Below are 26,840 nucleotides of genomic sequence, written 5' to 3'. Positions count from 1 at the left end.
AGTTGCCCATCTTCCCTTTCTCTGTCCATGCATGTAACACATCTTTATTTTATGGGTTGCAGTGATATTCTCAGGAGAATCCTATGTTCTCTATTGAATGCATTCTTTTTTCCTCTCTTTCCATAATTTTACTTTCTTTTTATTGAATCACTGTGAGAACAGTTACAAAGCTTTCAGGTTTAAGTCTCAGTTATACAATAATCAACCACCCATCCCTTCATTAGTGCACATATACCACCACCAAGAACCCCAGTATACCCTCCACCCCCACCCTGCCTGTGTGGCAGATGATTTTCACTTTACTCTCTCTTTACTTTGCTTACATTCAATTTTCAACAGAAAATCCATTATAATTATTTGTAATATTTCCCCAACAACCTCCTGCTGAAAAGGCATCATTTGTTTTCTATTGCTGTTCAATTGCTATTCTATTGCTATTCTAATTCTATTGCTATTATGAAGAACATATGATGTTGCACGGCCACAACAGCGGCCGCGTGGTTTTGGAATTCTGGTATTTTAGTAATTAAGTCCATAGGTATTTCTGACAGCAGCTGCTCCATTCCGAGATTGGTTTATGTGCCTCTGGAATTATGGTCATTCGGGAGCGAAGAAGCCACTCCTGAACTTTTTTTTGTATATCAGGAAAGGTTTGGAGAAATAGACCTGGTCCCCACATACCAGAGCCATGTTAGTAGAAGCTCAGTGTCACTGGGATTCCATCTGGAGAAAGCAGGGAGACTGCACCTTCTCCATCTGGGGCACTCTAGTGTTATTGGCCCAGTCTGGGGTCTGGAGCATTCTCTGGTGTGTGGTGCCCGCCAGCCTGGATTCTTTACTGCTGAGTGCAGCAAGATAGAGCCCGGGGTGGGTTGAGGACATGACTTCCGGGGTCAGAGTCAGGCTGGAAGCTGGGATGGAACTTCCCAGTTGAAGTGCCCTATGCAGTTTGGAGAAATAGTCCTAATCCCCACATATCAGAGCCATGTTAGTAGAAGCTCAGTGTTGCTGGGATTCTATATGGAGAAAGCAGGGAGACTGCACCTTCTCCATCTGGGGTACCCCAGTATTTCCATAAATTTTAAAATAAATATCTTTGGCTTTACACTTTGTCTTCTCTGGAAATTTTTTTCTGGAAGATTAGTCAATGTACCTAGGATCTGCATAGGTGGAGATCAGGATTGACTTTTCCTAATCATGCAAAGAACATAATTTCTCCTCATTCTGAAAACTACAGATCCCCCAAGTCTGTGGCAATCTTGGAGAGAATTAGGGAGAAGTTTCCATATGATACAGATCAAGTGGATTTCAGGAGAGTGTTGCCTTCAGGATTTTAATTTCTATGCAACTCATGCAACTGTCTCACCAGTCCTAATCTTCCCTGGGATTTCACTGGCAAGGCTGTGTTGAGTCAAACAGGAGGAATTAGAGTCTTCAGTCACTGAAATTATCAGACTGCAACCCAGTCTCACAGATTTGTTGATGATGATGACAGTGGAAAGGCACACAGTGGGGATAGTAGGCATAATATAGCTCCCTCTATTATATTAATCCAGGGCTTAATCTGGCTTCGGATATAAAATTTACAATAAAATTATATATAAGAATTCTATTGTTTATATAGAAAACAAATATTTATATAGAAAAATAATATGCATAATATTTTCTATGTATCATATTATATATGTTTCTATTTCACATGTACTCTTCTGCTATCAGAGCTACATTAAATTTAAAGTTTAATCCACTGATTAAATCCAGTAACAAAAGTTGAAATTGATAGTTAATTGCTAGCTTTTGGTAGACAGGAAAAAGATTGTGACACCTATAAGTAGATATGCATCTCCAGAAAATAGAAACAAATTAAAATCCTAGGAATGGCAAGCACTCAAAAGTTTGTGTAGATTAAATGAATATTTAATTTCCCTGCCCCCCATTCTGAGAAAAAGAAAACAGTCCCATTGCTCTAACAATTAAAACATTGACAAATATCTTGAATGAGAGTATCCTCTTATTTTGCCCACCCTGTGTCTCTCCACTCACCTCATCAGCAACAAATTTGTGGGACTGGGTTGCAGTCTGATAACTTGATTTACTGAAGAAGCTGATTCTAGGCTCTTTCATATGATTCTTAGGATGCTTCATTTTATTTCCATTGGACCTCTTAGCATGCTCATCACATTGCTTTCCGAGAGCAAAGAACGAGAAACAAAGAGACAGGGATCAAAATAGAATTCAAACTTTTTGAGATTTAAAAAAAATTAATACAAAATCGGAGGATCAAGAGATAGTACAGTGGGTAGGGACTATCTCTGCATGTGACCAACCCAGGCTTGATTCCTGGCACTCCATATGATCCCGAGCACTGTTAGAAGTGATGCCTTAGCACAGAGCCAGGAGTAATCCTGCAGTACTGGCAGGAGTGGCCCAAGCACGCGCGCGCGCGCACACACACACACACACACACACACACACACACACACTTGGGAGTATATTACATCATTTCTACTATGAGTTAGTGTTATATGGAGTCATACTGCACAATATTATGAATACTTTGAATATTGGGAAGCAATGGTCATTTTCTGTCACATGGCAAAGTATTGGCTCTGGATTGCAAATATTCTAATAATGTCATTGTTTGCTGAAATAATTATTAATATTCATTGATTTTACTCTCTACTTTTATGACACATTTATTCAGTAAACAACTCAATTTCCTTCAACAGAGTTAAATTTAAGTTCAACTTAAATTTGTGTGTTTGTATTGCTTTTAAAAATGTGAGTTTAGGGGCTGGAGCGATAGCACAGCGGGTAGGGCGTTTGCCTTGCATGCACCAGCCCGGGTTCGATTCCCAACATCCCATTTGGTCCCCTAAGCACTGCCAGGAGTAATTCCCGAGCGCAAAGCCAGGAGTAATCCCTGTGCATCGCTGGGTGTGACTCAAAAAGCAAAAAAAAAAAAAAAAATGAGTTCAGATTGACTCCCTTACTTGTGATTACTTTAGTTTTTCCCTTTCTAGGCATGGCAAAGTTAGAAATTGTCCCAAATGATGGACTAAAAGTTCAAAAATTTTACTCTTACCCATTAACCTTAAGTATAAATTTCTTCTTGATTATTAGGATTATATTATAATCTTTTATTCATTTATATAATATGTATTAACTATTGGGCTGGAGCGATAGCACAGCGGGTATGGCATTTGCCTTGCATGCAGCCAACCCAGATTTGATTCCTCCGTCCTTCTTGGAGAGCCTAACAAGCTACCGAGAGTATCCCGCCCGCATGGCAGAGTCTGGCAAGCTACCCATGGCATATTTGATATGCCAAAAGCAGTAAAAACAAGTCTCACAATGGAGACATTACTGATGCCTGCTCAAGCAAATCAATGAACAACAGGATCACAGTGATACAGTGATATTAATTATTAACATAAATAGTGTATATAATTATATATATGTCATTAGAATGGTCTAATTTTATGTATGAACTATTGTTTTATAACCTGATAATGTATTCCTTTCCTGACAGTAAGGGAATAAAAACCAGTAGAGTGCACAGTAACAGGGAGAAAAAATTTAAAGTTAGAATACCTATGGGGAGAATGTCACTCACATTTATATACCTTGTAAGCTAGCATAGTTAACAATGCTATCCTTCCACTTATCATACAATCAATTCGACTGTAGAGTAAACATCAATGTTGAGCCAGACTGGTCAAAACAGTCTATTCTGGTTAAGACAATGACAATTACCCAAATCACGGTTAACTGAATGTTCTGATACCTCCAATATGTGGTAACAAATGGACCCTATCAATCAGAAAAGGAATCAATTTGTTCTGATAAATTTTTCAATCTTTCAACACAAGGCAGAGAGGGAAATGAAATTGTATCTTACTGAAACAGTTATTTTTATGGATCAAAAAGCAAAAAAAAATACTGAATTTTTTTACTTACCTTCTTTTGGTTATTTACAAAAAAGTAATCACCTGTTATCACCTGTCATCTGTTGTTCATAGATTTGCTTGAGCGGGTGCCAGTAACATTTTCATTCGTCCCTGTCATTGCTAGTGTAGCCTAATGGCATCTGCTCGCTCCAGAAACATGAAGAGCATCAAACTGTTCATTCAGGATCTTGACAAAGAAGTCAAAAAAGAACAAAAAAGTAATAACAATATTAAATATCCTTTAAAAAATAATTCAGACTGGAGTGATAGTGGAGCTGGTAGGGCATTTGCCTTGTACATGGCTCATCCAGGTTTGATTCCCAGCATAACGTATGGTCCCCTGAGCACCACTGGGAGTAGTTCCTGAGTGCATGAGCCAGAAGTAACCCCTGTGCATTGTCGGGTGTGACCCCAAAACCAAAATATTCATTATAAAATAGACTAGAAACTGTTTTTATTCCTTTCCTGCCTCTTTCACTTAATATGTGAGAATATTTATTGAACAAGAATGAGATTGTAAAAATGTATTTAAAAACTAGCACACCTCCAGAGTTAGCTTTGAATAGCTGCTGCGTTATCAATATTTAACAGTTTTGGTTTTATTGTGATTTTTTCATATCTCAGTAACTTATGTTTAAAATAATTTTCTGTGTCCTTTTCTTTTTTATTTAATCTATTTTTGTCTCTTACATGACTGCTTCCAAAATGAACAACAAATAATCTGAGTTAAAAACAATAGATACAGATTAATTGGGGAAGTTCTTACAAAATATATGGATAAAATTAAGTCTATTTTTTTCCTATTCTGCTATCAGAGCTACATTAACCCATAAAATTTAATCCATTGGCTAAATCTAGTAAAAATGTTGAAATCACTAGTAAATTGCTCATTTTGATAGACAGAAAAAAGATTGTCACATCTATCAGTAGACATGATTCTCTAAGAAACAGAAGCAAGTTGAATGCCTCGGTATGGCAATTACTGAAAAATGTGTGTAGACGAAATAAATATATAATTTTTCCCCTAGATCCTGACAAAAAAGTCCCATTGCTCTAGAAATATAAAAGTTTACATATATCTTGAGCTATAATATTTATTCTCTTCAATATCTGCTCCCAGGATTCTTCACAGCCTCCAGGAAAGTGGTTAAAGTGAAGGCTCAACACAGACTGTGCAGGAAAACAATAAGTTACTACATATCAGCAGGATACTTGAAAATATGTATCAAGTATCTTTCAACTGGTGTGGGTGTAGATTATATGTTGGTTAAGCAAGGATATATTGAAATAATTCAGTGCTCAACAGTACAGCAAAAATAGTTGCAATACAGCCAAAGACACAGGTAGAATAATTTTTTGAAACTCCATCGCAATGGGCTACAGTAAAATGAGTGAAAATTTAAAAATTACTTCCAAAACATGCTAATAGGTCTGAATTCTCAAAAATGTGGTCTTTTAAAGATGAATTTGCTATGTGAGCGTGTCGGATACTTTCCCTGACTATGTTCCAGGGGCTCAAAGAGTGAATACTTGAGCAAAAGAAGTTTTACTAGGAAGTGAAATCATGGGGGAAAACAGATAATAATGGCAGGCCAATTTTTTTTTTAGCTTAAAATTATATACTTATAGAAAAATTATGAAACTAGCACAGATCTTTTTAGCAAATAGTATTGGGTCAAATAGTATTTTAAAAAATAAACCTCTATTCTATCATGTACAAATATTGAAGCAAAACGAATTATTATTACAGCTAAATGTAATAGCTAAACTTTAAAAGCAAAGAAATCATAAATGTAAAACCACTTGGCCTTGAACTAGGCAGTAGTTGCTTAGCTGTGGCACTAAAATTTCAAGTGAGAAATTGAAGGGAGATAAGAATCAAATTAAAAACTTCTATTCTTGGGGCTATAGCAATAGCACAGTGGGTAGGGGTAGGGCATTTGCTTTGCACATGGCCAGGTTTGATTCCCAGCATCCCATATGGTCCCCTGAGCACCACCAGGAGTAATTCCTGAGTGCAGATCCAGGAGTAACCCCTGTGCATCACCAGGTGTGACCCAAAAAAGCAAAAGCAGAAAAAAAAACTTCTATTCTTCAAAGGTTACTAAAAAGAAACTTAAATAACAGAAAAAAGAAATCACAGGGAGGAAATATCTTCAAATATATTAGATAAAATACCTATACGTTGACTTTTTACAAAATTGTATAAATCAAAGAGTAAAATAGTAATGATACAGTTTTTAAATAAGCAAAGGATCTAAATGTATACCACTTCAGAAAGCATATAAACGAGCAGTAATAGTACGAAAAGATGTTCAACATTATTGGTAAGTAGAGAAATATGCTACAAACCAAACCCACATTGTTTCTTGACTTCATCTACTGGCTGGCCAAAATTAAAACTACAAATAATAATCATGTTTAGAAAGACATGTAGAAATTAAACCCTGATTTGCTGGTAGAAATATAAAAGGCTATTTTGACTTTGTAATAATTTAATAGGTCCTCAAAATATTAACAAAGTGATCGTACTAACTTTCATTTCTACTTCTATATTTATACCCAATAAATAAAACACATATCTCTATATGTAAAATGTTTACATACTAATCTTATTCATTGTTGTCAAAATTGAAATAATCTGATGCTCATCAGCTGATAAATGGGAAAAATGCAATATCTTCAAACAATGACTTACTGATTGTTGTGATTATTCAGTCTATAAACAATGAAGTAGTGATGTACGTTAAAATATTGGGGAACCCTAAAACATTACATTAATTCGAATAAATGAGTCTCATTTTAGAGAAAGGATTTTCATGGTAGATGAATAACAGCTTCTCATACTAATTTATGTAACTTTAGTACAGTTATAAGAATTAGTAAATTGTTATTGAAAAGATATTAAGGAGCTTAATCAGATTTCATCAGTTATGCCACTAATGTTTTTTGTTTTTTTTTCTGTTCTGTGGTCTGATTTTGTAAGAGAAAGTTTGTGTGGAACCAGGGGATATTCTAAAATATCACTTCAGTCCCTTTTAAATATTTTTAACACCAAGATTGAAAATAGATTATAAGATTTGATGAGCTTGATAAAAAGAAGGAGGCAAGGGAAGGCAAAAAAAATGCTCTTAAGATAGAAAAACAGATGCTTAGTGAAATAAATCAGCTCCTAGATACTTAGAGCAGATTAGCTTGCCAGAGGCAGAAGACAGAAGTAGGTAAAAGGGCTAGAAGCAGGTATTCAAATTGTGCTAACTCCTAGTTAAAAGATAAATGTGTCCTGGGGACAGAATGTAAAACAATGATATAGTTAACAATAATGTATTGAACTGCTGAAAGTTGATAGGGGACTAGGAAAGTAAAATTTATAACTATGGGTTATAGTTAGATTTATGTTAACTATGATACATGTTAACTGAACTTATTATGGTAGCCATATAATATATCTGCTTGCCAAGTTGTACATCTAAATCTAACATTATAATGTGAATTATTTATCAATAAAACATTTCAGTGGTTACCAAGGTTATATGAGTGGAGTGGAGGTCGGAATGAGTAGGAAGATTGGAAAAAGGACAGGAGGAAATTTTTTGGAAATTGAAACTACTCTTTTTTTTAATAAGGCACCATGATTTACAAACGATTTCATAACAGAGTTTAAAGCAGCCAATGTTCTGTTCCCACACCAGTTCCACCAGCAGCATCAACTTCCCTCCACCAATGCCCCTAGGGTCCCCTTACACTCCTTTCCTGCCTTCTTAACAGACATATTTTAAGTTTTATTCATGTGGTTTGGGTCCCATACTTCCAGTGCTGTTTGCTCTGCATTTCAGGCATATAAATATACTCCAGCTCTGCGCTAATGTGCTGCACCTTCTGCCTACCCCTTTTCCTTCCATCTGCCTCTTCTTACTTCTCCTTTCATCTATTGCACCTTCCCTATCCTTTCTCTTGTCTATAATCTAGGGTCACAGAAGTGTAACTAATCTATATGATTTTATGAGTGCATACATGTTATTACAAATTTATCAAAACCAGAAAATACTAAACAAAGAATGAATCATGATATGGACTTGGATCTGAGCTGATGTGTCAGCGTTAGCTCATTGCTTATGATGTCACTGAGCTGAGAGATACTCGAGGAAGAGACCATGTGGGAGAGTAATGGACATTTAGAAATTCTAAATTATTCTCAATTTAGCTGCAAACCTAAATCTGCTGTGTTAGATAAGAATAAGAGTTATGCTAAATGTGCTATGTATTTTCAAGTTATGTATTTACATCTATGGAAGTTTTTATTAAAACATTTTACTGATTGGGGCTGGGGTGATAGCACAGCAGGTAGGGCATTTGCCTTGCACGTGGCCTACCCGGGCTTGATTCCCAGCATCCCATATGGCCCCCTGAGCACCCCTAGGGGTAATTCCTGAGTGCAGAACCAGGAATAACCCTTGTGCATTGCTGGGTGTGACCCAAAAAGCAAAAAAAAAAAAAAAAACTGATTAAATGCAGATATTTAAGCAATATCTGCAATATAATATTTTACAGCATGCCATATTCCCTTTTTAGGATAAGATACACTCTTATACTTTCATATGCCTATTCATACTTTTTTCTTAGTGGAGGTTTGGGGGAGGAGAGACAATGAGAAGTAAGGGGATGGAGGCTGGGAGGGGTCAGTGGAGCCAGGTATTAAGTGTTATTGAGTAATGATAGAGTCAAATATCCAAAACAAAGAATCAACAACATTGAAATTAAGAGACACAAACTTTAACAACCAAACTGCTAAAGTGCCTGTCAATAAGGAAGCCTGAGGGGAGGGAGCAGGCTGTATAGGCAGAGGATACGGGAAGGAATATTGGAACATTGGTGAAGGAAAACTGCAACTATGAAAAACTTTGTAAATCACAGTGCTTTAATAAAAAATTATGGAAATAAAAAACCTTTTTTTAATTTTACTCCCTTTACTCTTACTAAATTGTATATTTGTAATATTTATATACTTCATAAAAATTTAAAAAATATTAGTATAGAATTATTAATACTATTAATTTTAATTTATATGCCTAAAATACATATATTTAAATATATATTTACATTCCCCCCAACATCCCAATGAGCTACAATTTTATTGAATTTTAGAAGTTAATCTTTATTAATCTAGACATGTCTAGGTGTTACCACCTCCACAAGAAATAAATTTTAAAATTCCTTTTCAGATATGTAATATAAATAAATAACAAGAAAATTAAAAATAGCAAAAAGTTATTAGGATTGATTTTTTTTTTCAGTAAAACTGAGTCTTGACATTCCATTTGCTCTCAATGGAACGAACATCTCTGAATGCAGCAGCTATGTGTACCTGGGTCGAGAACTCAACATGAGGAACGACTTGGCACCAGAACTGTGCAGGAGGAAGAGAGCAGCGTGGAACACCTTCAAGAGCATTGAAGAAGTGGTTAAGAGGATGAAGAACCTCTGACTCAGGTCACATCTTCTTGATTTCACTGTTCTTCCTGCACTAACATATGCCTCAGACACTTAAGCCCTACAAAAACAGGATGAGAAAGTTATTCGGGTATCCCAAAGAGAAATCGAAAGAGCCATGCTAGGAGTATCACATTCCACTCACGTGAGAGAAGAAATCTGGAGTTCTGACTCCATCAAGTATCAGGGATTGCTGTCTTGTTTGCCAAGGCATCAAAAATCAGATGGGCCAGACACGTAATGCAATTCAAAGACGACTGCTGGACTAGAGCTGTTACTGACTGGATTCCACAGGACATCAAAAGACCACGTGGTCGCCAACCAATGAGATGGTCAGACGTCTTCATCAAAACCCTGAATTAACGATTTAAGGTTCTTCCTGTTCCTGGAATAAGCAGCTATCATTGGGTTACACTAGCAAGCGACAGGGACAAATGGAGATATTACTGGTGCCCGATCGAGCAAATCGAAGGATGACAACTGATACAAGTGAAAACTGAGTGGATGGGTAGGAAAATGTGACTGGAACAGCTTTTGGGACTCTATTGGTGAGGAGTGAGTACTCTGGTGATGAATGTAGTGTTGAAATAATGTATGCATAAAAAGTATAATTAACAGTATTGTAAATTCCAATACCTTCTTAATACAAATGGCTAAAAAAAAAATGCAAGTTGAACATTACAGATGAAACCAGTAGGAAATTTGGACATAGCAATGTCAACTATCCCAATAAAACAGGAAAAAAATTACTGAAAAAAAAATACAACAGCTTTAATGGGGTGATGATCCACATTATAATCCACTTTATATCTACAAATTGGATAATTGCCATAAAATGTATCAATTCCTTAAAAGACGCAAAATCTGCCAAAACCTTATGCAACAGGAAAAAAGCAACCTGTCAATTAACATTAACCTTCAAAGAATAGAAAAAAATAATTACATAAGGATCTGGAAAAATAGGATAGTACGGCAGGTAAGGCATTTGCCTTAAACACTGTCAACCTAATGAATCCAATACCCAGCATCCCATATCAGGAATCAGCCAGGGGTAATTCCTGAATATAGAGCCAGAGATAACCCTAAGCATTGCTGAGTGCGGCCCAGAAACAAAATCACATGACCATACTCGTAGAAAAAACTTTGTCAAAAAAGTTTTTTTCTTTTTTAATGTGAGAGAGAGAAATAAAAGAAATATGCTGGAAGTGTTACAGAAGACACAGTATAAGTTTGAATTTCAGTCCACAAACCAGGTTATGGAAAATTAATAGAATTTCATAGCCAATTTAATAAGCTGAAATGTGTCTAATCATTACCCTACCAGTCTGACAAGTAGCTCAAAATAAATCTTTCCTCTTCTTAGCTGCACAACCTATCTCCAGAGGCACCCTTCTTGTCTTTTTCTGACCATATGCAATAGTCCCCAGTAGTTCACCCAGTGTGGGTTTTCCCTTCAGACCCTCCCATCTGCCACAGCTTTTATCTATGATCAAGAATTTTAGATGAGGTACAGAGGGAGGAGAGGTGGCTAGGAGTAGAAATCTAGCAGTAACTTCCCCAGGTAAAGTATTGTTAGTTTATCCTGCAATTTTCCTACTCTGCTTTTAGAGAAGAAATATATACCACTCCCCCCCAAAGCTACTTAGAAAACCAATAAAGCAAAATCTCCTTAGTTTTCAACCTCATCTATAAGTTATTTCTAAATTGATATTTTTACAAAAGATAGATTCTTTCAGCTCTGCCAAAAAATAACATAGAACGGAGCAAAACAAAAAAGTACCCAAGGCAAAGAATATGCAAATGATCTATTTTCTTACTGATAGAAGGGAAATGAGGCAGGGAAGAAATACAAATCATACTAATAAAAATGGCATTTGTCCTATTCATAATAAATAGGTACTTCAGAGACATAAATGCTACTGGGTAATTAGTAAATGTTATGAAAGAAGTGTCTTTCATAAGTGTCTTTCATACTTGGGCAGTCAGAAGAACTTCACAGAACCAGTGCTAACATCTGAGAGTTGAACAAGAAGGATGTATGGGCTGGGATGATGAAAGGTATTCTTAAAACTGAAATGAATTCAGGGGCTGGAGTGATAGCAAAGCAGGTAGAGTGTTTGCTTTGCACGTGGCTGACCCGGGTTCAATTTCCAGCATTTCATATGGTCTCTAGGGCACGGCCAGAAGTAATTCCTGAGTGAATGAGCCAGGAGTAACCCCTGTGCATCGCCAGGAGTTATCCCAAAACAAAAACAAAAATCTAAATGAATTCAGTGATTTTTTAGATCACAAAGTGGGATCTAAAAAATGAAAAGATGTGGAGCTGGAGAGTTACTTATGGTTAATGTTGAAGCAGAAGCTAGTAAACTGAAAGTAGTCAGATGCTTTAAGCAAAAGAAAATCATCAAAATGTTAAAAACTTAAAAAGCAAAAGAAAATCATCAAAATGTTAAAAACTTAAAAAATCAAAATTAGAATTTCATTTCAAAGGGCCATTTTAGCTTCAAAATAATTGGGACTGGAGGGTAAACTTGGTGTCTGGTGGACAAAACCAGAAGTAGGGGGAACCGTTATAAAACTCTAACATTAATCCTCAGAAAATTATAGAAGTGTGGCCTTGAGAAGTATCAGAGAAAATAGAGAAAATTTGGCATATGTCAAGGATATAATGTATAATCTACTAAAAGTGGCAATATTATATTTCATGAAATCTAAAACTCCATTGAATTAAAGTGTGTCATTTTATTTGGTGCTAAGAAAAAAATTCTGCCAGTTAATAAAATATGATATACCACTGATTGGTAGAATCTCCTCCGTTTCAAAGATGTGAAATGGCTGGGGGTGGGAGATGAGTAAAGAGGGAATGTATATTGCATAATCCACATGACACAGTAGTTTTATTGGAAATAGGAGAGAACAAGTCAGATACATGTGGGCAAACGAATTAAAATAATGAGATAGTGAGTAACTGTAAAAATTGTGGAGATTATGTAGGAGAGTGTGAGAAATAATAGTTCATATTATGAATATGGTGCATTTGAAGAATCTATGCTATATTCAAGTGGGACTATTTAGTAGTCATTTTGTTATGTGTGTCTTGATTTTCAGTAGATGTTTGAACTTGAGACTTAAAGATTTGGAAAATTTTCAAAAGTGAATGAAATATATATATATATATATATATATAAGGGCCAAAGTTAAATAACAATAATGGCCAAAGAGTTAGGAAAGTGTTTCCGTTGGATTTTATAACAATGTCAAGCATAAATTGTAGAGGCTGGGGATAAATTAGGCCTTGAGTAAGAAAATCAAGATGAAGAAATGCAGAATCACAAACCAAGTTTACTGGAGACAGCAATGTTGAAAGGAGGTAACAAGAAGACCTTAGAACAAAGGATTTCCCCCATCCTTAAGCTCACCTTCACCAGTCATCAACATTCTCTCAAGCACTGAACAGTCAAGTACTACAGCAGAGCAAGTGTGGAGAGAGTCGCTTCTGACCCCGGGGCACAGCTAGGGAGACCCCTATTTAAATAAAACTAGCTCAATTTAAGTCTAATGAAATGCAATTTCGGTATTTTTTTTTTCGTTTTAAAATTTCAGTAGGAATTCTATGGGATTCCTATCTTCCATTTTGAAATTCTCAAGATTTTAGCAGTCATCAGGGAATAGAAAATACGTCTAACAAGTCCACTGTACCTTTCAGTTATGAAATGAATTCTGCTCTCTCCTGATTCCCCAACACGTTAAAGTACTAACTCCCAAAGATCTGTTTAAAGGCCTTTGCCTTTAAAGTGGCCATTGAAGGTTAAGTTATGAAGTTGGACGCCTAATTCAGGAAAGGAAGCGACTCAAGAAGCACAGAGATGAGCCACATGGAGACACAGGGCAAAACTACATCAATTAGCCAACCAGAGACTTCAGAGGAGAAGACCGCAGAGATAGGACAGCAGTAGGACTCTGGCCTTGCTCGGTGCTGATCCGAATTCTATCTCCAGCAATACATGTGGTTCCCAACCCAGCAGGAGTGATACAAGAGTGCAGAACTAAGAGTAAGCCAGGTGTACCTCAGTGTGCCTCAAATCCAAAAAGAAATAAAATTAAAAAGAAACAAAAACTGACAATATCTTACTGTTTCCAGAAATGTGAGGATAAACAAACAAACAAACAAAAACCCTCAGTTATTTAGGCCACTAAGCAGGAAAGAGGATTTAAAAAGGAGAGAGTACAGGAAAGAAGAAAGAAGGAAATTTAATGCTGCTAAAATGTTTAAACATAGATCATAGTAATGGTCAAACTTCACTGCTCTTTCTCCTTAAGTTAGAATTTAATATTTAATTAAAATTGGGGCTCCAAATGTTTTGTTATGAGTTTGGTTTAAATGGCTTTTATTAATATTTTAAACTCTGGAGCATAAGCCAGAGAAATTCTATCTTGAATTATTCTAATTAGAGTACTCCCAAATATTCAGCTTATTATCCAGAATTCTTGGCTTGGATATTTGTAGATATTACTTTGGTCAGAATACAAAGATTACTTTCCAAAATATAAAAAAGGAATATGTTTTTATCATTTTTATTTACATAAACATTTCTTACCCTGACATTCTTTGTACTAAAGTGTCAAATATTTCACTAAACAACTAACTAGTCTTGAGTGTCAGAATTTAGATTTTATTGGCTCAGTATTTCTAGTTGGCATAATCTTTTAATTCGAACCAGTTTCTGCTGTCGTTTTTTATGGTTCAAGCAAATAAATTTTTACAAGAATACGGTGCAAGTTGAGAGAAAGTCAGTTTTTAGAGAGATAGTACAGTGGGTAGGGTGCTTGCATTGCAAGAAGTCTACCTGGGTTGGATCCCAAACACCCTATATGGTCCCCAAAGTAGTGCCAGGAGTGGTCCCTGAGCATCACCAAGTGTGGTCCAAAAATAAATAAATAAAGGGTGAGGGAAGAAATTCAGTTTTTTTTTTTTATTATTAATTTGGTGCTATTTTAGAGACATTTGTTTTGTGTACGATGTACTTATACTAATTATGCTGGAAGTATATCAGTTTTGAGTGTAATATTGTTTTTTAATAGCTGTACAGAATTTCCCATGAATGTGTATTCTACGTTGTATCAGACATACAGATTAGGTCTTTATCACTCTAAACTGAAATACATGACAACTTCACTATAAAGTTACATACTATTCATACTATAATGAAATTTTATGTTGTCTACTTGCTATAAGCACTCCTGCTAACCCTTGTCTTGAGAATGACAACAAATTTGCAAATAGAACAAATTTGCAAATAGAACATTAAATGGCATTTCTTTGGCTATCTAGATAGCCACAGACATTTTTCCCCTTCTAAGCTGCACTATTAAAACTTTATACAAAAATTAATTTTACAGATTTCACAGGTTTAATTTTAATATTTGCCTTAATTTGTGAACCAGAATACACTGGAAAATAATAGTACCAAACTTTAAGGCTAACTTCTCTATGTTTTATTTCTGAGAGTTGAAAATATGGGGTGTGTGTCTTGATTACAAATTACTGTGAGATTCACCAACAGGAACTGTGAAAATAGTGGATAACCTGAAATAAGTATAGGAAAAATATATTTGAAAACAATTAAGGAAATTTGTTTAATTCTTTATATAATTATACAAATTTAGATAATATCAGTAGTAGTTTCCTTATGAAATAAAGGAGGAAATAAAGACTTTTCTCACACTACTCATTTGAAACGTGCTATTAGGGAACAGAACTAAAAGTTAATTAATGGAAGAATAGGCCATAGCTCTTGGGAACCCCTACTCAATCTTGAGAAAGCTTCTGAAGAAACTGTAGAAGTAAATCTCAGGAAAGAAATGAAAAGTATTTACCATTAGTGTCTTCTACCGTCACTACCCACAAGGATCAGAAGCTCCTTCAGGGGCATTAGTGCTCCCGTAATTTTGGTGTATGTATATGTCAGTGTCATATGATTGCTGTAGTCATTCAAAGCTGTTTTATCAGAGAAGTCTCGAAGATGTATTATGTTATAATTGCATGAATCTTTATAATACTGGCCACCCTAAAAGTGGTTCTATTACAAAGATTTGATTAGTTACATAAAAATGCATCCCTTTTACATATCCAATCTCCTTGTACCAACTGTTAAATTGGGTCTTTTGAAAGTAACCAGACACAATGTGAATCTGAAATACAAATACAATTATTTGTAATAAATAGTAGTATTTCCTCTTAGGTAGGTTTCCCCAAGGTCATACGTGATTCGTTATTCCTCTCTTCCACCGTCTACTTTATATTTCCCTTTATGTAATTCTATTGAGCTAGGTTTCTATTCTGTAGAATTGATTCAGACCTCCCTTCAGTGGCTCATAGTCAACTATATGCATCAGTTTTTCTGGGCCCTACAGTGTCTAGATGCAAGACCAAATGCTATTTGCTGTATTTCTGTAAGGTAAATGTTTAACATTATTGTATTAACATTATTTCTGTAAGGCAAATGATTAGCATTAATTATAAATGAATTAAGTAAGCAGATTTTCCTTCCTAAAGGTAGTGGGTCTTAGCAACACCGGGGATCCAGACGGAGAAGGTGCAGCCACCACACTTCTCCAGATGGAGCCCTGGGGACACTGAGCAGCAACTAACACGGCTCCGGGATGCGGTACTGGGACACATCCGAGCCGACCTTTTCTAAAAACTAAAAACATACAATCTTTTAATGGAAAACTAATTATCAAATGCTTTATTAGTAGGGCTGTCTTTCTTGGGGGGAAACTCCAACAACAATAGTGAGTTTTGTGTTGAAATATGGAACGTAATCAAGGTAAAGAGAAAATGAAGTGAGATTCATCAGTTATACGGTTGGGGGTGGGGGCAGGGGCGGGAGGTATACTGGGGATTTTGGTGGTGGAATATGGGCACTGGTGAAGGGATGGTGTTTGAATATTGTATAACTGAGACATAAACCTGAGAACTTTGTAACTTTCCACATGGTGATAAAATAAAAGTTTAAAAAAAAAAGGTAGTGGGTCTTATGACTAGAATAGAATAAAATTCTCATCCTCCCTTGAATAAGAGAAAGTTTATTCATGCCTGAATCCCTTTCAGTCTGGGACTTTTTTTTTTCTTTTTCTGCCACTGGATTCAAACTGAAATATCAGCTCTTCCTGTCTCTTGAGACTACTGGCTTTCAGGTTTAATTGCATGCTTGATTTTCCTGGACCTCCAGATCTTTGGACATATTCTATGGAGAACCCTAACTAAAATAGTATCCTCAGTTTGGAGGGATGAGGAAGATAACAGTGATTATTTTATTTTAATGACTATTGTTTCATTTATTATTTTAAATATAATTTGGTGTCTTATTTTATTTATTTTAAGTGGTGGGCCACAAAAGCTATACCCAAGAATTACCTTTAGCTTTGCACTCAGGGATTACTTTTAGCTTTGGGCTGAGCTTTGGTGTTCAGGGGATCTTATGCAGAGGCGCCAGGGATCAGTCAAGATCTGCCTAGTGTAAGGCAAATACCTTAATCCCTGTGCGATGTCTCTGATTCCTTTAATAAATTGTTATTTTAGAAATTTTTTAAGTCTTCAGGAAAACTAAAGATAATACAGAGGCTTTTGTAAACTTGCACCCTGATCCATATATATATATGTATATATATATATCATATAGTGCATTTGTCATAACCAATAAAACAATTTAGTGCATTATCCTTATCTAGACTATACTCAGATTTAATTGTTTTTTTCTCTAATGTTTTCATTCCAAGATCTCCTTCAGATATCACTTTCTACTTAATTATTTTCTTTACCTTCATGTTCTTGGTTATGATAGTTTCTCAGAGTCGTTACAGTTTTTATGCTTTTGACAGATTTATGGAACAGATTAATTATTTTGTAGAAGATTCCTGATTTGGAATTTACCTATAATTCTTTTTACATAATTAAAACTGGGTTTGTGCATTTGGTAGAAAGACTGGGGAAAATGCATTCTAGTCATGTCATGCAAGAGTGTATATTAAACAAATGCCCTATTCCTTTTGATGTAGCTATTGATCATCTAAATCCAGTCATTACTAGCTTAAAAGATCAGAAATGAGAGCTAACTTTGATTGAAACAATGTCTTAAACATTTGTCTGCAGTACTGAAGAAGTTTGCAGTTAAGAGTATCTGCATACATTATGCTATTCTTAATCATTCTTATTAATATTGCTTCATTCTCAGAAATGAAACACAAATTATCAAATGCTTCCTTTTCAGCAGGTCCGACTTTAGGGAGGAGAAACTCCAAACAATAATAGTGAGTTTAGTGTTGAAATATTGAATGTAATCAAAGTAAAGTGAAATTTATCAGTTACACAGGCGGGGTGGGGGGCTGGGGATGTGGGGGGTGGGGTGGAGCTATACTGTGATTCTTGGTGGTAGAATATGTGCACTGGTGAAGGGATGGGTGTTTGAGCATTGTATAACTGAGACTTAAACCTGAAAACTTTGTAACTTTCCACATGGTGATTCAATAAAAGAAAAAAAAAGAGTATCTGCATACATTATGCTATTCTATGTGGGAATATTTATTTATCAATTATACTATTTATATTTTCAAATATCATCATAGATAATGGAAAATAATTTCAAATTATGAAATTGTTATTTTACATATAAAATGGTTAATTTTAGATATACATGGAGCAAAAATGTATAATTTAATAAATATATGTGTGACCCATGGGGCTGGAGCGATAGACATTGGCTAGGCATTCGCCATTCACGCAACCGACCCGAGTTCGATTCCTCCGCCCCTCTTGGAGAGCCTGGTAAGCTACCAAGAGTATCGAGCCCACGCAGCAGAGCCTGGCAAGCTACCCGTTCATATTGGATATACCAAAAAGAGTAACAATAAGTCTCTCAATGAGAGATGTTACTGGTGCCCGCCCAAACAAATCGATGAGCAACGGGATGACAGCGACCCATACGTCATTAAAAAGAGTGTTAATAGGTCAAAGAGACAGTGCAGTAGTAAGGCACTAGCCTTGTATGCAGCCAACCCTGTTTTGATCCCCAACATTTCATATGGTCCCCTGAGAACCACCAGGAGTGATTCCTGAGCACTGAGACAGAAGTAAGTCCTGAGCATCTCTAGGTGTGGCTCACCAGCCCCCTTCCTTAAAAGAAATAAAGTACTTTGAACATGCATATCCAACTATGGATCTCTAAAATAATGTACTATTCTTCTAATGTTTTTAATGATTAATTTTACTTTCTATAATGTTTTTATTTATAAATCAAACTTTAATATAACTAAGCATTTATAAATAATCAACCTTCTTCTTTTCTTTTACATAAAAAGACTCCTAATATCTGCAAAAGTTTTTGTCTTGTGTAATAGGTGACTTTAGTTTATCCAATCTACTACGTATAATAATTTGTGGCATCAATGTGCAATAATTTGTACATTTTATTATAAATTTTTGGTAATGCTGTTTTTTTATTGAATCATTGTGAGAACAGTTACAAAGCTTTCAGGTTTAAGACTCAGTCCTACAATGAACAATCACCCACCCTTTCACCTGTGCATATGTTCCACCACCAAGAAGCCCACCACCCCATCCCAACCCCCACAATGCCTCTGTGGCAGATGATTTTCACTTTACTTTCTTTTTACTTTGATCACATTCAATGTTTCGACAGAAAAACCCATTATTGTTATTTGGAATTTTCCTCCAATAATCAGACCTGCCTAAAAGGCATCATTTGATAATTTGTTTTCTATTGCTAATAAAGAAGAGCATATGATGTCACGGCCATGCAGTTTTGGATTTCTGGTATTTTAGTAATTAAGTCCAGGGAGATTTCTGCCAGAAGCCGCTGGGTTCCAAAATGGTTTGTGTGCCTTTGGGATCATGGCCGTTCAGGAGTGGAGGAGCCATTCGTGGTCAACCACTCGGGGTCTCATCTGGGCAGGGAGCAGCACTGGTTCTGCCCCCACATCCCGAGATTCCTCATGTGGCCCGTCACTGCAAACTCTACCTCTGTCTAATAGGCTCTGAAAGATGGCAGTCACCATGCTGCTGCTGGGGGAAAAAGCAGAAGGGACGACACCCTTCCCCCCACTCCCCAGGACTGCACGGGGCTGTGACTTAGTTCACAGTCTAGATGCATTTCTGCCAGAAATTGCTGCATTCTGAAGTTGGTTTGTGTGCCTCTGGGATTGGCCGTTCAGGAGCAGAGGAACCGTTCGTGGACGGCCTCTAGGGGTCTCGTCTGGGCAGGGGTAATGCTGTTTTTATTAGAGAATGAAGTACTATCCTAATTTTAACTGATCCTTAGGTTTCTAGGTATCATAAAATTTCTAACTCATTGTTATTTTTAAATAACCAATATTAGAATTACCTTTGATTTAGATAATATCATAAAATACATAATTACCAGAAGCATTATTATGATTATAATTTCGCCTCTCAAGTAATTCTGTCTGCAGAGAAAAATTATATGATCCATTACAAGTATTTCAGTTTCTGTGATAACTGGACTTCTCATTGAGAATGAGACAAATTGGCAGTATGTTTTCATACATCAGTCTCAGGGGTTTTGTTAATGAATACATCTCAGACAGAGAGATATTCTTTTGGTATGTTAATAAAATCAGGTAAAAAATTTTGATTCATGGGAACTCTTAGAGGCAAGAAGCTTCCAGACAGGCATCTATTGCTTTATACCAATGAACATGGTACTGTAAGTGCCTTGTTTTCCCACTTGAGCTTGTGCAAATGTAACCTCTCTACTTCTAATAGTGAGAAAATTGAATAAGATAATTAAAGAAAATCCTTCCAGAAGCCTATTCATATTTCTTATTTATAAAGTTTTATAATATCCTATGTTTCAGGTCTTCTATACTTTGCATATTTTACTCATTCTCTTTTACCCATCCTAATTATGTACTATTGTCTGTGATAGAGTATTTTTAAGAGAAAAAAATCAAAATACAGCATTTTAAGGAACTGCATTAAAGACAGTAAAGGGAGAAAAAAGATAGCAGCATTTGTAAAGTGCTGTATGTGTTTAAAATACCTTCGGGGGTTTCATTTAATTCAGAGAAAAGTAGGTCAAGCCTTCCAAGATCAATTTCTAATCAAATAGCTACTCTGTATTCTTACAATATTTATTTTATAGCTCCTTTATTAATGTCATTCTTATTTCTCTCCCAAATAAAATCACATGGCTTTTATGTTGACCACAATAACATTTTGTATTTCTTTTATGGATTTGTGTTATTAGAACCAAAGCAAAAACAATTCACCTCAAGATGAAACTGTGTGAAAGCCTTTAATTCCAATCTTTCCTAAATGCCCTTTGATTGTTTTTATAACAATGTCTGGGAAATGAACAATAGAATATTATTTATTAATTTTTCTTTATGTTCTTTAAATGTATGGCCCTGACAGATATAAGCAAAGATTTATGACCCCTATTAAATAATTTTAATATACTTCAAGTCTTTATTCAGTTTCTGGCATGATTTTCAGTCTTGTTAGAAAGCATCTAAGTTGGAATGAAGACTGAAAAATGATATGGCTTGGTTAGGGTGCAGCTTTCATTTCGTATATATTACCTCCTGTAGGGATGTTTAGGTGCTGCGGGGCCAGAGAGGTGGTTCAAATGGGCTAGGCTCAATGCCTCTCTGCATGTGGGAATTCTTGGTTCAAGCCCTGGGAACACCTCCAGACATGATATAGGTATGGATTATTGAGTGTGGCCCTCTAAAAAATCTAACAAAAAAGCCAAACAAAGAAGTTAGATACTTCAACTGTGCACAGGATCACAAGCAGATGCATTCATGTACATTAAAAAAAAAAAGAGAGTAAAATTAATTTAAATGCTAGATTTATTAAAACACTAAATGTTTTAATATTTATGTCAAACAATTAAATTTTATCTTTCACTAGTATAGCCAATGGTCATGTATAATCAAATAAAAAGAGCCTATTGTGTCACTAGACCAAAAAGAAATCAATATTAGGTGAAAATAATCATCCAGGTCCCAAAGCCTAAAGGTCATGACAGTTTTTCTTCATTTTATCTTTCCTGCCGAAGAATAATTTTTACTTGCTTCGTTTGTAGATAAGACTGAGTTTGCTTCAAGAAAACAACCCAAGAAGGGATTTTATTGTTAATTCCAGAATCCAATCATCTCCAGCCCACTCTTTCTTTCCTGTTCTTTCTCAATAAAACTCCTTTCTTGTGACAAGATAGTTGCTTTGAGGACATGAGTCTGCCATCTACCATCCTATCTTTCTCTATCCATCATGACCAAACTATATCTCTTGTTTGATAGAGAACAACAGAACTAAATCTTTCATGATTATACTTAACATGAATACAAACAACATTCTTTGCCTATTTTTCAGCTACTGTTACAAAGCACAGTTTTTAGTAACTAAATGCATTGTAAAAGGTTTTTTCTAGATTTAGTGACTAAAAATAGCCTCTTTATTAACACAGTCAGTTGGTTACACTTCCTATGGTAGAAAATAATTTTTATGTAGTAATTTGAATGGAAATTATTTATTAATTGAAAGCACTTTAATTTCTACCATACTTCTCCAAAAACTAATTTTGAAATATTTCCACATAAAATAACTAGTCACTGAAATGCAATGAGATTTAATAAGTATCTTAACACTTTGAAATCCCCTGAAATAATGAAGAGATTTTTATGAAATAAAAATAATGCAAATTTGTGAAATTATATGATTGATTGAAATGTCAGTTTGAATTATGCACTTGCCCAATCTCATTTTACACTCAACATTTGTAGGTTGCTAGAGAAAGAGTCTGTGCATTTCAAGGGGATCATTCATTCACCTTCACACTTCAGCATTCCTTTAGCAACATCTAACAATGTAATTTTGCAATATAATCTTTAAAACACCTTCAAGAATCCATTGATCCACTAATCAATTAAAACAACTAGTGTTATTCACTAAACAATGTACCCCCTTACATATACACACACAAAAACTTATGCTGTAATCCTAATGAACTCTTAGTAATAACATAGCTGACCCATAGAATAATTTAGATATGCATACACTTAAATAGATATACTTAGTTTAAAAGATTAGTTAGACTGAGAGAAGTTGATGGATAAGTGGTTTATTGGTCCTTTATCTCCAGGAAAACCAACACCCTGGAGGAAAGACTTCTTGATAGGGGTCCTGTAACCACAATTATTTTTGCAACCTCTCTCAGTGAAGATTCCCTTGTGATAATTCCATTTAAGAGACTTGATAAATCTACAGCTACTAGTCCCCTTTGAGATGTAAAAGCCTGTCCTGGTTAGATTATCATGGGTAATCTAATGTCTGTCTGTAAATGTCTGTCTTCTTCTTAAAATGATTGTTGGTCTAAGAGAGGAAATATATAATATTTGCACTCTGAACACTATGCTTTTCTCTCTTATGTGTGTCTCATTTTCTTAGTCCCTTATATATATCTTGTTTTCATAATCCTCCTGGCACCAAACTTCAGAAAGTTAACCCAGGGCTGTTCACGAGGCAAGAGATAGGTCTTTTAAAGAGATTTTAAAAGGGCTGGAGAGATAGTACAACAAGTAAGTCTCTTGCCTTGCATCAGACTCACCCAGTTCAATCCAAAGCACCACATATGGTCAGGAGCAACAGTAGCAGTATTTGAGCATAGAGCCAGGAGTAATGCATAAATAAAGTATTAAAGGTTCAATGTATCATAAGACATGGGTCCTAATCCCATCAGACTGGTTTCCTTATAAGAAGAAACACCAGAGATTTGCTCTCTTCTAGGAAAGGTTATATGAGGAGACAGAGAAACCAACTCTTGATTTTGGAGTTCCAATCTTCAAAACATATGTGTGTGTGTGTGTGTGTGGTGTGTGTGTGTGTGGTGTGTGTGTGTGTGTGTGTGTGTGTGTGTAGAGATGAGATGATATTGTTTTAGTTCCCTTGACTCCATAAAGTAACTGATAAGATTAACATTCATTCCATGGCCTTTATTAATTAAATATCTGAGAATAACTCATATTAACTTTATTATTGCTTGCTATAAATGAAACACTTAAAGACTTAGGAATGTTTTACAGAGCTGTCATCAACTGTGAAGTCTGTAATAGTCTTAGAAAATGTGCCTGCTAGTGATTTGTTGGTAGGTTTCTTGGCAACTGAATGATTTCTGGAGTGTCAAATGGTTAGGAGGAAAAAAAATAAAGCTTTGTTAAAAATTCAATGAAGTTGTATAGGAAACATGCATTTATAATTTCTTAGATATTTGGGCGATCCAGCCCAAAATTCTGTCAAGTTAGGTCATGCTAACGAAATTAACTCCTCCTGTAGATATTTTGCATGTTATGATCAAAGCTGTATGTTCAGTTATTAAGGTTCCTTGCCTCCTCTTTTATGTCAGTCAGCTTTTAGTGAGCTCTGGGTCTCTGAAAAAACAAAAAGATTGTCTTCTCTCAACCACAAGTTACCTTAGGATCCTTTGTTCCATCATCCCTTTCATAATAAGAAAAATGCAATTCTGCATACACTGCAGTCTCTTAATAAATATTAGAACGATTAACATGATATAAAGGTTTTAAAATTAAGTTTCCATTACCTCAACATGCCCTATAATATAAAGTGAACTGAGAAAATTAAATTCTGAAATATTTTGAAAAAAACAGTTAACATGTGGCAGGAAGCAACAGGTATTAAATAATGAAGTTTTTTTCAAAAATGAAAGTCTCAGAACTTCAATTACGTAAACTGAAATAAGGGTATTGCCTTTAATTCCAGTGCATATACAAAATTTAAAACTAAAAAATTTTATAGTTTAATGGTTTTCTTTTGTACATTGACAGAAAAAATATTTTTATCTCCATATCGCTATTGGTGTGCTGTGTTCCTACTACTATTGTTGGTGGGGGAGGGGAGGGTGGCAGGGGGAGAGAAAAATGATTAATATGAACTTCAGAAAATGTGATCATTATCCAAGACAGGTAGAGGAAGATTGTTTTTATCTTAAAGGACTAGGGGAAGAAAAAAAAAACGGATTCTCTTCTCCAGAAGGAGTTAAATAAAACCTCCTCTTTTTTAGTTTTTTAAAGAAAAAAAACAAAACAAGCTGGAATGAATAGTGAACTATCAGAGTGTAGCTGACAAGGGATAGAAACAGGATTGAGTACTCAGATTAGAAAAAGTGCTGCAAAGCCAAACAAAAATAAAGTGGTTCTTAAGGGGAACCAATAGAGCAGGCAGTAAGGAGTTTGGTGAATTACTGGAGGAAAACTTGTTGGTTAGAACTCAAAACCTATTTTTCACTGCATGTAGCAATGATAGTTATATTTTCAGAATAGGCCACACCAAAAAAGTGCCATCATAACATGAACCAGCATCTAAATAGCAAAATAGCACAGCTACAGTGGCGACAGATTTTTGTATCTGTGTCTTTTTAAGTGGGATATACTCATGCAAAAGCTTGCCTGCACTGGCTTCTGGGACTTGTCTTAAAACAGCATCCCTCATACACAGGTTAACAGCTGGCTTTTAATAATATCCCATGGAGAGTTCTGTGCTACTGTGGCCTTTTATACCAACCACCCTGCTAAGAAATAGTTACAAGTTCAGAAATGCCCTTGGTCAAGTTCTACATTGGCATTTCATCATAGCCAGGATTTCTTTTTTTCCTGGGATGGCCTGAAGTTGTCCTGCTTCTGAAGCAAACCTCAATGATGTGTTCGGTCCTTTTGAAGTAGCGATCTCTCTGATACAGGTCTCTGAAGTCAGAGTCTGCTTCACTTTTGATCTGTTAACCCTGGTGAGAGCTGTAGCAAGTCTTTCTCCAGGCTGCCTTTGTTACAGCAGAGATCTACGTTGATTTCATGCAGCTTGGCTGGTGTTAAATCAACCATTCGTTCAAGCTATATGTGAGAGTTTACTATCTACTAAACATCACACTGAGAGCCGTGCCAGGATGAAGGACTCAGAATTTAAAATTCAGTATGTAGAGACATACAAACCAGTAGAAAGAGAAGGGGTTAATTCTGCCCGAAGGTGCCAGATAGAGCTTTATGAAGTACTTGGCTCTTAATCTGGGTTTTAAAGGATAAAAGAGATTTTTAAAAAGCTAATTCTGACATTTAAGCTAATGAGAAGGATAAAGGTAAAGGAGGGGGGAATGGTGTGAGGGAGAGGAATCTGCTCGCAGTATATCAATTAGAATTAGACTCAGCTGGAATTACCACAGCAACAAATACTGACATGCATGTGCAGATGTAGGAAAGGGAGCATGTAAGTATAAACAACCCCCAGCCTTGAAATGATCAGGACTGTGCTTCCCCTGTTTGATCAGTGCCTTGGATGTGTTTCCAGATCACTTTGAATCCAACCAAGATGGATCTTTCAGACTCAGCAAAATGTTTTCATTCCCACTAATAGAAGAGTAAGTCCCAGATATGCCTCTTACTTTCTTGAATTATTTTGATAATTACATCTTCCATTCTTCCCCACACACCCACACCCCTTCTGATGAGTCACACTCAACACCTTCTTACTCTAAATACCTACAAAAATCCATAATCTTTACATCCCACTCATTGACCTCTACTGCCTACCTGCCCCATGTGCTTCTTTCAACGCATCACCAGTATTTCCAGATCTGCAATCTTACCAATTGCCCAAGTTCCCAAATCCAAAATAACCGATTTACTCAGGTTGAAATTCACTGACAAATGTTACATGCATACACTGCATACTTTTCTGTCTGTCAAAACCGCAAGGCTGGTTTAGTTCAAGTGTTTGCCCCCTCCAAGCCTGAACCTATGCAAATGAATGTGGTTTGGGAAAATCAAGGTCCACAGTTTTTAATTTCCGTTTTCAACTGTAACAAGGCTAATGCAAAGCCAGGGAGTTGCACTGCTTGCCCTAACCCATTTATTCTCCCAGTCTTCCAGTCGACATTTCAGACCTTTCCTTTTTCTCCAAGCCTCCAACACCTCCACCTCCTTACTCTCCCCAGTGGGGAGCTATTAACTCCCACCACATTATCTCTTCTGACTGCATTAACTCTCATGTACTCTGCATATTTTACCCTTTTTTCTCTTGTCAGAGGCTGGTCCTTCCCCTTATTGACTGTGCCTCATCAGTTTTTTCTTCCTAGTAACTCTGCATCTCCTACTTTTTATTCTGCTCAATTTTTTCCTGAGAGTGTCATATTTTAAGCCATGTTAGAATTTAATAATTCACTGTAATTATGTTTTGTCAGATATCTCCTCCAAACAAAACATAGACATAAAATAAGTTTAAAAAAAATCCATGGACCTAGTATATCTGGAGACTAAAAATCCTATAAATAGTTGTTTAACACATTGAACTTA

General features: G+C 35.8%; 1 pseudogene; it reads right to left on the bottom strand.

Moving 5' to 3' along the window:
- The window catches only part of LOC101547686 (NADH dehydrogenase [ubiquinone] 1 alpha subcomplex assembly factor 4-like), a 48,516-nt pseudogene extending 23,140 nt beyond the window's left edge, over positions 1 to 25,376 (bottom strand).
- Between the last annotated feature and the right edge of the window lie 1,464 nt (positions 25,377 to 26,840).

Source organism: Sorex araneus, chromosome 1 (assembly GCF_027595985.1).
Source record: "Sorex araneus isolate mSorAra2 chromosome 1, mSorAra2.pri, whole genome shotgun sequence".
NCBI classification, from domain to species: Eukaryota; Metazoa; Chordata; class Mammalia; order Eulipotyphla; family Soricidae; genus Sorex; species Sorex araneus.
The sequence above is the reverse complement of the archived record's forward strand: the minus strand, read 5'-3'. Positions and strand labels throughout refer to the sequence as shown.